This window comes from Apteryx mantelli, chromosome Z (assembly GCF_036417845.1).
Source record: "Apteryx mantelli isolate bAptMan1 chromosome Z, bAptMan1.hap1, whole genome shotgun sequence".
NCBI lineage: Eukaryota > Metazoa > Chordata > Aves > Apterygiformes > Apterygidae > Apteryx > Apteryx mantelli.
This window is the reverse complement of record NC_090020.1, coordinates 31,558,244-31,570,369: the sequence shown is the minus strand read 5'-3', so window position 1 is coordinate 31,570,369 and position 12,126 is coordinate 31,558,244. Positions and strand designations below refer to the sequence as shown.

General features: G+C 39.0%; 1 protein-coding gene across 4 annotated transcripts in view; it reads right to left on the bottom strand.

Annotated features, from left to right (window-relative positions):
- The window catches only part of NTRK2 (neurotrophic receptor tyrosine kinase 2), a 198,632-nt gene that overhangs the window by 182,566 nt on the left and 3,940 nt on the right, over positions 1-12,126 (bottom strand). The window lies entirely within an intron of this gene.

Below are 12,126 nucleotides of genomic sequence, written 5' to 3'. Positions count from 1 at the left end.
TGTTATCTCTTCTGCAGTCAGAAAAAAGTTTCACAGTGCAAAGCATGTGGTCTAGGAAGGAAGAAGCGGAGAAAATGGCAATTGACTGACTTTCTGAGCAGAAAAGTATGCCTGCTGTGGGAAATCACCTTGCCAAAGAGTCCATGGATTTCAAAAGATAATCCAGTCACAGACAAAACTTAAACTGAGATTCACCTGTATTTTTATAAAAACTCAGCATGAATCAAAGCCACAATACAATGAGTTTCACTAAACAGAAGAAGTCTTTCTTTCGCTAGAATAAAACTTGTTTTCATTTTAAGCGTTTCGTGTATTTAAATGGAACTCTGATGAATTGGAGAGGAAGAAGGCGTATCACTTTCCCAAAGGCAACAAATCTGCTTAAATGGGTGTTTTAGAGAACTTCTTTGTGTGCCTACAGCCCAAGAGAAGCTTGAGAATCCCACGAGCTGGGCTGGGCTTCCCTCCAAGCTCCAAAGCTGACTTGGGGTACGGTCTTGCCAAGTGCCAGGAAAAGCAGAAAGTTTCTCCTAATGGGACTCACTGTCCCTTGAGAAAAAGAACGGCAGTAACAAGATAACACGTGACACTGGACAAAACACATTATCACAGCATCATATGACATTGACTGCTCTTCAGGGCTTCTTAGGATAAGATTAGCATTGTGTACCCATTATAGGGTAATAATTTCCTACATATTTTCTGCCCTTCCTTAGGTTTTTTAAATCAATGTGATTTAATCCCTTGGGACTTATTAATGTGTTTTTTGTTTGTTCGTTGGTTAATTTATTTATTTTGGCAGGTAAAAACTATGAAGTAGTCTACCAAAGAGTATCAACCCTTTCACTGGAGAGATCTGTAAGTAGATGATCTTACTGCCTTTGAATCTATCCTGAAGAAGAATTAAGTTTCACCTTATTTACTGCTTGGACCTCATCATGCTAAAATAAAGTTATGCAAGAGGTATCAAAGATATCTTCCTCACTCTGTCCTCAGTGTTCAACCAATGAGCACCCTGGTGAGACCAAAAAGAGACTGGGAAATGCAGAAGAGCAGGAATCAAGGAAAATGGACAGAGGAACAGAGAGGTAGAAGGGAATCAGAAAAGTGAAAGACGGGAAGAAACTGAGCGACTGATTTTTACTAGCTGAAGATTAAGTCCTCAACAGGGCTCTGACATGCACTATCATAATCCAGCCCCATCACTTAATCAAACACATTTATGACACATCCAGATCTGACATTGCAATTTTAATCATAAAAACATTTAACCAGAGCCTCCCCACTATCAGAAGCAACAGAACTCTGACACAACTTACAGCACTGCATAGACACATATCAGTGTATTTACATTCTGTGGTAAACCTCACCCAGTGTACAACAGCTTGACTCTACAGAAGTCAACAAAGCTACCACAATTTACGCCAGACTGAGTATGAACACAGCCTGTAGCAGTCAGTGCTGTTTGTCCACTAGAGAACAAAACAAAGGGACAAAATTTGGGATGAAGAAGCAACATAAATTCACAATCTTTTCTCTCCTGTCTTTATCTTATTGCATCCCTTAAAAAGGAGAGAAGAAGTTCCACTCTTTATTCTGTGCTGGTGCTAGGCTCTTTCTGGTGAATGATTTATGACTCTAAAGGAACTAAAAGAAGCCATGAACTTCCCATAGCTGAAGGGACCCTGAAGAAATTCTGGCTAAGTACAACTACAATTAACTCAAAATAGTAACTACTATTCATTACATTTGTATACTACCCCTTTTGTACAGGGCTGGCCAATAAAGCAAATTTCACACAGTGGGAAATCCCTGCAGAAGGAGTAGACATATGCAATTTAACCACAAGTGGGTCAGGTCCTCTTATGCTTCCTTACTTTCTTACCAAGTCTTTTTTAGGTTAAGTCTTTGCAACTATTTCACAGCAGTGAGAAACAGAGAGGTGCAAGAACCGCTGCTGTACACGTTAGGGTGAAGTTGTTCTCTTGTTTAATTCAGAGGGAGGTTCAAAATAAAACCTCTTCTCTAACTGCAGACTATTTTTACCTTCCTCACAACTACTCTACCTTGATGTTACTTATCATCAAACATTAATACTCTAAAAGCTCCAACTTGCAGTGGGCGACGCTGAGAAATGTAATTTGCCTGCCTGCCCTTAAGAATATCCACCCTGTTCTTTAATTGAACGCTTTTTATTGTAGCACAGAAGAAAAACATCCTGACTCATGGCTGGCTGAAGTCACCTGAAAAGTCTGGAAGCTCCCACCACACACCATAGCAAAGTGTAACAGTGCCTAAATCTAGCAGGATATTATCCAACCTGATCACACATATCATCTCACAAATGCCAATTACTGCCTCTAAACCAAACCCTGACCCATCTACAGCACTATTCACTTGATTACACTATAGCATTCTGTCTCTCCTTCAGTGAGTCACCAGTAAACAATATTTGGTTTTAGACCGCTAATTTCATCTCCCCGTCATAAATTACTGATTAATTCTGACAAAGGCATTCAGACTCAAATACCTACTGACTGTACATTGCAACCTACAATAACATGCACATCTCAGCACACTTCAACAATGTAACTGTTGAATAATGCCACATACTCATATTCTACCACTTCCGTAACATTCTGGAAAGGCTTTTTTAAAATGCTATGGTAAAAGACAACTTTTCCAAATAACTTCTTTTTAACAGGGTGGTCTATATTTCTGCTCATTACACATGTAAGGGACTGGATTAAGTCAGAAACAACTGCTGAATTATGAGGGCATGAAGAGAAAGCAGATCCTGCACTTTAAAACAGTGCTCAAACAGCTCAAAAAAAGATTTCACTCTAACTTTCAAATCTGGCATGTCCATATTCTTTTTCTTGAAAGGAAAACATTTGATCAGCAGAAATATGCCTCCCTAACTTATTTGATTTACTCTATTTTCTCTGGATTAATGTACATTAAGGTATACTACTCCGTTTGGAGCTATAAGGACATGCTGCAAAACCAGCCACACACTAGTCTTAACAACATAGATGCAAGCACATAACACAGTAATGCAGCTCCAGAAGTATTTCTATTGCCAGAAAACTCCCTTTATAGGAAACATATTTTCTTAACACTCCAAAAAATAAATCAATTATATGTTTAGCCCTGGTTCATACAGCTGGGGAAAAAGTTTTGAAAATTAATAAACATTCCCTGGTGAAATGTTTCTGAACTTGGGGAAAACATTTTACTCTGAGTTATTTTTTCACCAGATCTTTAGGGGAAAAGGCAGCACACTGCAGACATTGAACTGTCAGTAGATGAATTACCATTTAATGACAGGTCACGTATGTCCCTAGTCTACACTACTGTGAGAGCTGTATGTAACATCCACAATTTAAGAACTGCCAAGTTCCCTTGTGCCATATTTTCTAACAAACTCAAGTGTCAGACCAAGTTCATCAAAAGGTATGCTAAAGCTTATGGACATTTTCAGCACACCTGGGCTGATTTATGGTTATGCATCAAAATCATGCAAAACTTGTAGGCTTGACACAGTACTTGATGAAATTTGGCAGATTCAAGTGGGTTTCATTTGCAGTCCCACTGAAACCAAACTTAAAATAAATCTCAAGGGGTGTGAACTCACATAGTTTGAAAGTGAAGCACAGAACTATACAACGTTGCATATCAGGAATGCCAGGTTTCAGACAGATGTAGGGACCAATGATATAACCGCTCAAGCAAGAAATCTTCATACGTAGGACCAAGCTCCCCCTAAGACAGAATATCTGTAAAATATCTAACAGCAGGCTAATGAGCATAATATATCTATACCAGCAACAAGTTCTTTACAGATATACAGGCTCAGTCTTATTCCAATGTATTTTATTTTATTTTGCTGTCTTCATCTAGCATCATCAGTACCAGATTTCAGTAGGCCGATCTCAAGAAACAAAACTTCTACCACTAAAAGAATACCCCATATCTCAGAAAAGAGCCAGAGTCTCCAGTAAGTCCACTGCGGACCTACCTAGAACTGAGCAATTGTATAAACAAGTGCTCGACTCTTTGGCTGTCCAGTGTCTCCTGACAAATCCACAGAAAGTCCTGCACTTTTTTTTTTTTTTAAACTGTGAATCATTTTGTCCTTCACAAACAATGGAAAACTGACTGCCACTATCACAGGCTCCTTAAGTCATCCTTTAGGTTTTTTGCCTCCCATTTAGAGGATTTAATCATGAGTCATAGAGGATTACAGACGATAGCTTTCCATATTGCAGTATAGCAGCTCTAGGGCTGACAGAATTAATGTTGGGATGTTTCTTTGCAGCCACAGGCACACATGTTCTTTGAGCATATTCTTCTCTACACATATCCCACATTCAGATAATGCACTGTTCAGGGCTATCTGGAACTAAGTATCTCATGGCCAAGGTCGCACACTGGAGCTAGTTTCAAGGATTCCCTAATCTTGATCTGTGGTCATTTCAACTGCCAGGAGACAGTGGGACTCAGACGTTCTGCTCCATGCCAAGATACTATGATTATCCAATTAGTAGTAACCAATTAGTAGTATGCAGTTGCCATCGGGAATTGCTTCACCAAAGCTGACATCCTGAACGAGCAGGGCCAATCCACCAGCTTAATGCAGCAGAACGCTGGAATTTCGTGGCAATCCCAAGCTTGCTTTGGCATGGCAAGAGCGGATCCACACTCTTGCTAAAGACTGCAACTCCCTGGAAAATGGAAAGCCCATGGTCTGCCATCCAAACTTAGTTCACTCCTTACAGCATGCAAACGTTAAGGCAAAAGTAAAAATAAATGAATATGACTGCAGTGCAGAGTTTAAGAAAAGAGTTACTATATTTAAAGACAGGGAAAATGAAATGTATGCACCCCTGGGCTTACTTTGTCTCTGCTTTAACTTCAAAGTGTTTGTTTTGTTCTCTTCAAATAGCAGACTATCAAATCAAGCTAACACTCAAGGCATTTCACACAGCTCTCCAGATTTGGGATTCATGCCTTTGACAAATTCCACCTTTAGAATTACTTTTCTCAAAACAAATGCAAAGCTCATTTACCTATTTCCTACATTAGGATCTCCATTCAGAGACCTGTTCTCTCCCCTGAGCTTCATGCAGTCTGTAAGTTTGACACTTTCCCGAGATACAAATTTGTAACATTTCTCCAGAGGACTGTTGGCAGGACTGTTAATATTACTTGAAAACAGTCCAAGAGAATTATCAAATCAAATCAGAATTATCAAATCTATCAAAAACATTTATTTCTAAAGTTGTATCTTAACCACCGGTCTTATACCTCATTTGTCCACAAAACACATTTCGCATATGAAATCACCTCTACGGACTGGCATGAAGGGACTTAAATTCCCATACTCCTTTCTAAGCTATACCCACTAAAAAAATGACACATTAAACAAATATACAAAAGGAGAGCAATGAATGTGGCTATTTATTAGGACGTAAGAGCAAACACTATTTCCTTTAAATTTGCCTTGCTAGGAAGAAAAGACATCTTGAAGGAACAAATATACATTAACAAAAATATATGTGACAATTCTTTCTCCTATAGAATCACTTAGTGTGGTGATTTTTCAAAGACTTGTAACACAATCTCTCTCTTTCTCAGCACTTGCACAGACCTCTCCTGTAGCTGTCACTGGCCTTGAGGCAAACAAGACTGGCAAAACATCAGTGCCATAGTAGGCAGCTAGCTTGAACCTAACCCTCCTTTAGACAGATCTTTTTAGGTCTTTCAGTGAATTAAAACATTGAAGCAACTTGGCTGATGTCAAAATCTTTGAACCCTTTTCTTCCTGGCACCTCTGCTCAGGCAGCACTTTGAGGAAGGGATGTCGCAAGCGACCTGTGCAACCTTCAGAGTTAGATAAGCACTTGCTGACATAATTCAGTATGCCTTTCAACATTTTAAGTCCTTTTCCCATCTTCAAGTTTTGACACGTTCAATATTCCCCAACTCTTTGATTCAACAGAATAAATTCCTTCTGAGGTCAGCCTTCCTCCCAGGTATATTATTTCCACTGTCTAACATTAATATTTGGCTTTACGCAGTTTAAAATTACTGGTTCTTGGAAAGTCAAATACTCTGTTCCGGCTTTTCTGATATTCACTGGATCATCAAGACATATGTCCATACCTGCTACACTTTCCTTTGGCTAATTCACTGCATGCAATGCACCTCCAGCCAAACATAGTTCAAAAGGTAGTACTTCCAAATGATGGAGTGAAACTGCAAAGCTTGAAGCCATCTATCCAGGAAAATCCATCTATATTCTGTTAATGCATTAAATTTGCTGAATAATTTGACTCCTGACATCTCAAACAACATTCTCCTTTTCATAAGCCAGCAAAAATGTTCTTTCTTCTGTTTTTATTTAAGTCTTGAGAGTCTACATATGGTCATAATCTCCATCCTTTTTTCTCTGCAATTATTAAATAGAACCCAATTTGTAGATTTTTTTTATTCTTCAAATGATACCATCTGCTGCCATGGTTCACAACTCATTTTCTAGCCTCTTTCTCAAGGCCTGTGAAACATTTTGTGTAGCCCTGACCACAGATCTGCATCTTCTTCAAGCCATATCTTGTCTTTTAATGCAAGACATACAGGAATATATCTTCACATTATGTTACTAAAGCATTCCAAAAGGGCTATAGGTTGTCTTTCTGAATTTTTGTGACACTGATCCTCTTGATGTTTACCTCACCCTTCCAGACCCAAAACAGGTCACCATCTTCTGTATGTCAACATCTATTTTACCATTTATATTTAACCAATATATTTTTCAGGGAGCATTTCAACAGCAGTAAAATTGCCTCTCTGTTAAAGGATTTCAGAGGTACTTTTTACTCTTCCACATTTATGTACTCTGTGCAGTTTCCTGTTTCACTTTCTGTTACCACATTTATTTCCATTCCATTCTCTGTCCTGTACACGCCAATTCTACTCATTTTAATTGGCTGATCTTTTGAATTTATAGCTTCTTCCATTATTATTCCTAAAACCAGCACTTCCTCTTCAGCTGAGGAATCACATTCTTTACTTACTACAAGCAGTTTCTCATGTGTGCTGCGTATTTTAGCATAGTGGTGTGTTTATTACACTTTCTGCACGTTTATCAGTACCCAGAGCATTTCTAATGCTCATATTGAGTGCCACACCACTGCCATTGCTTCTGTGACTTTCCAGGTTCCTGTACTTAGCCAATTTAATTTCTGGGAAATTCTCTCTTGCAATGGTACACACAGTCAAAGGTTCTTTCTTTCAGATTTTTATTTGTATTTCTGTTTGCTCTGTTGCTTGCCCTATACACATCGTTTTTTCTAGAGTGAGATCAACTTGACTTACAATCCATTCAGGGACTTCTCTATTGCTGTACTTCAGGAAAATGTACTCTTTTATAAGTGTTAATTTTGCATTTTTAACATCATTTTAAGTCTTTAACTATCTTCTCTACCATTCTCCCTTCCAGCTATGTTCTCATCCCGCATATACCTCTTTCACAAGCTGACATCTTTTTTCTACAATGGTCTTCAAATTTTTTAATTATTTTCGCAAAAGCCGCCTTCTCCTTACCTGCTATTACTTTCATGGTGTTCGTCACTTACCTTTACAGCTTGTCTCTGCCATTGCTTATGAATAGAATAAAATTTTTGTCATCCTTCAGCCCATTTATCCTTATGGTTTTCACAGCCACTCCACACTCGCACACACCTTCCAGCATTTTGCTGATTTACACACCTCTCGGCACTTCCCCCAGCTCTCAGGATGGGTGAGGCATTCACCTGCAATCACACAAGATAGGGCTGTTCTCTCCTAAACCGTCCACTTCAGATACCAATTGTGAAGAGCAAAACTACTTCAAGATAACCTGTTTATTATTCTACTTTGGTGCCTTTATGCCACATGTGAATTTGTGCCAATTCAAAACATTTGTTAAATCTTTTGAATCTAACCTGAAAAGTTTGGACTTTTGTATACTTATATAAATGCATGTAGCATATGCAGTACTTAAAAGATGCTTACATCGCTATCACCCTAAACTTGAAAATACTTCAGCACATGCTTAAGTACACTACACAGTTAATCACATATGAGCCAATATAACTGCTGCTAGTAGGAGAGTTCGGTATATGTGATTACAATGTGAGGACCACTGTGTGAATATTGTACTCCAAAACCAGTCTTTAAAAATTAGAAAGAGGCAAGACTGGAAGGGAGACTACGAAATGAATAAGCAATAGATTGTTCACCTCCCTGTGCAAAAGATGCAATTTCACCTTCCTGAACTAGACCCATATTCAGCACATAGGTTCAGCAGAAAAAAGAGAAAGAGAAAGAGAAAGAGAAAGAGAAAGAGACATGTCTGTGTCTAGTGGAAGAATTGGAGGAATTGGAACAGATTTGGAGGAAATGCTGAGAATAATGTTCCACTGTTATCCAGGAGTGCCAGGTTCAATTCTTTCCTCTTCCTAAAGGAACGTGATCCCAGTCTCCCAAAAGGTACTCTCCTATGAAGTAATCCGAGGTGGGCACTCTCAGTCTTATCTGTTCGTGCTGTTCTTATTTTTGCTGTAATTGCACATCCAGTGGAGCAGGAACAGGACCCAGTTGTCTCACTACACAAATAAGCACCACAGTCACTTAGCTAAACAGACAGTCCTGCTCTCTGACCCAAAAGCATATTTAAATACTCCACACCAAGCGAGGCAACTCTGACAGGAAGAGTCGAGGCAAATCCACATCTGTACGCCATATATGACAGTAGTTAAATGCTGACATGCAAGACCTTGGTTCATACCCATGCTCTGATTCAGTCAGAGCGGCCCTCGACATACTCTGCTGAAATGTCTTGTTTGGGACCACACGAACATCTCACTCCCTGGCACAATGCTGCTCACTAGCAGGGAGCCCCTGCTTTTCCCACTCACCTCCACACACCAGGTCCCCGAGGTTTCTCGCTCATCAGTGACAGTTCGTGGGGGGAATCTAATTTTGGCCTTCTGAATCACTCCCTGGAAGAAGCGGGCTCTCCATTGCAAGCAGGAGCGTAGCCAGCTGAGCTAATGCAGCTCATAGGGACCAGATCTTAATCACTGTGGCCTGGGACAGTCCCGGCCATGCTTAGCAAGTCCAGCACGTGACACTCACAGCACATGCTGCAAAAAGTTCCTCCATGCATATCCATTAAGCCTGACATGCCCAGTATATACAAGCAATTTATCCGCATATGGTCACTGTGCTGTCTGGCATTTAGAGAGTCAGACAGTTGTTGCAAAAGTATGGGAAAAGTCACGTCCTATAGGCTCATCATATGGAATACAGCATCTGACTGCATAATGTGGGATATCCACGTTACACGGGATATCCGCTTAATATTGCCTTAATTATTTTTATATGTATGGTTCAGAAATAAGGTAAAAATTACTTCATTTAAACCTTACACCAAAAGATTTCTTTTGCCTTAACTGCCAGTCCAAGAAGAAAAATAAATAACTTGCCCAACCCTAATTAGATCCCTATTAACAGATTCTTCCATAAGAAGCTTAGAAGTGTTACCATTGCTTTTCTGTTTCAGCAATGGACTAACTTTGATTAATGCATTGTCCTTCTTTTATTTATACATCAGACAAATGTATATTCTGAACCACATATCTTCTATGAATCTAGTACAAGCTTCTATGGTGACTGCATCTGTCACTGTTTTGCACATGGAACTACTGTGCAGGTTCAATTAAATATGGAAATTATCTAAAACTTTGTAAAACCCCTGTAAAATACTCAATCTCAGCTTCCTGTTGCCTCAACACACTTACTCTTCACACAGTAGGAAAATGTTTGGGATCCAGGAAAAGCCCCAAGCCAAATATAAATCAAATGATGGACTAACAGTCCTCAAGAATCTCTCTGCTCTTCCAAACTTAAAGAAGGCAGGAAAATGCTTGGGATCAAAGTTCTTTTCATCTGTAGCGTATGTTCTCTGAACTCCTCTATACTGGTAAAATGTTAATTCAGTTGAAGTTTTGCCACCAACTTTAACACGGCCAGAATCTGAGCCTTGGCTTCCCCTTAAAATAAAAGGCATCTCTAAGTACCTTGCTGGAACAGGACCAGGAGGCTTAGCAAAAGGCTGGTTCAAGTCACACCATTCAGAGATTATGATATCTCAGACTGCCTTTACAAATGCCTTGGACCTTGTGTCTGCCTTGTTCTACTTCCTCTTAGTTCTGTAAAAAAGTTTTGTTTCTTCAGGCCTTGACAAGAACCAAAGCATATTGACCTGAAATCTGATCTTCAAGAATTTATCCTATCGATGACAACACAAGTCAGAAACAAGAGTAGCTGAACTGGTATTAAATATATTTAACAGTTTCAGTTATAACTGCTGTCAATAATCATCACTCAAAGCTGGTCATTTTCCTTCCAAGAAAATAAAAAAAATTGCATATTCACAATAAAATTTCCATGGCATAGCTCCTTTCCCATAAATGCATTATGACTCTGCAATGCTATGGTGAATAGTAGCCATTTAAGACACAAGATCTCCATATACGTATGCCAGGGGGTTTAGTCTGGCTTGCTTTATGCAGTTTCTGAAAACTTAGGCTCACAATCAGAAAGGAATTAAGGTGCATCCCCAATATATTTGATTTCAATAGGAACTATGTGCCCTCATACATTTTTATAAGTAGATCTTAGCAAACGTAAACAGCATTCAGTAACAGCATCCATATCCCAAGCAGTATAGGCATATTGCTCTCAAGCCTCTTGAATTTATTTCTCCATTTCAAATGCACATAAATGATAAATTAATACAATCAGTGCTTCACTTATTAAAGAACAGCTTTCAAAGAGAGGTTTTCCAAACATAACAAGTTAAATATACATCTAACATCAGAAAGGCATTGAGAGGGCTTTCATCATTTATTTTGCTTCATTATCTACTATGCTCATCCAGCTTGGGCAAAGAAACTGTGCTAGCTGTGTCACCTTTGTTGACACATTGTTAGATACTGCTGCACTGAGAGATGATGAACACGGGAGAGAGAGAACTGCAGTCTGAAATGAACAGGGTTCCCTCCCCCCCCCCTTACTTTAAAACATCACTCAAAACGGAGAAATAAAACAATTATTTAGCTTTTCAAGTTTTTGTTATGCAATGGTTTAAAATGTAAAATCTTGCTAAGCTGCTTCCTCCCTTACACTTTCAGCATAAAAATAACAAAAAACAGAACCTAAAAAATCTGGAAAATGCCATCCTAAAGTTATCAGAGGCTAGACGCCTGGGCCTTCTGTTTTCTCATTAGTATGGAAGGGAGCGGAAGTTTCTTAAAAATAATGTATTTGAGACCAAAGCCTCAGATTCATACAAACGGGCTTTGGTTTCACATATAAACCCAAAATCTCTCTTAAAATTATTGGGTGAATAAAGAGATAAAATCAGAGGCAGTGCTTTGCCAGCCCAGTCTCCTGAAGGGTGCTGCCCTCCTCCAGCACCTCCAAGGTCCCCCAGGGAGCCCCGTCAGTCCTCACCCACTGCAAGGACATCGACTACAGCAAGGGATGCAAAAGGTTACCTGGGAGCAAAAAGAAACCATCATGCATCAAATGATATTTGAGGGTTTTTTTAGAGCCTGGAAATTACAAGACTGATTTCCATAATGCTTACTTTCAACGTACCTTAGCCAACTACCAAGATCTTTAAAGGAAGATTAAAAAAAAAAAAAAAAAAAGACAGATTCCTAAAAGGAGTTACTGTATCACAACTGTCCAAATTCCCTTTAATAATTTGCAGCCTGATGCCTCCTATCATTCCAAATCACCAGAAATAACCTTTAAATCCAGCCAAGCCATGCCATCCTGCACTGTCAAGAGCAGCTTTCAGGAGGAAGGGGAAGGGGATCAAGAAGCCTTGTAGACAGTTTTATATTATATTTAATCTACAGTTTTATATTATATTTAATCTACAGCAGAGTCTAGAAATCTAAAATGAAAGAGAATCAAAATACTAACATCACTGAGCTTCATATGATTTTAAATGTGCCTTTTTTTTAGCACAAGCTCACATGACTTGTTAAATAATTTACTCTATAA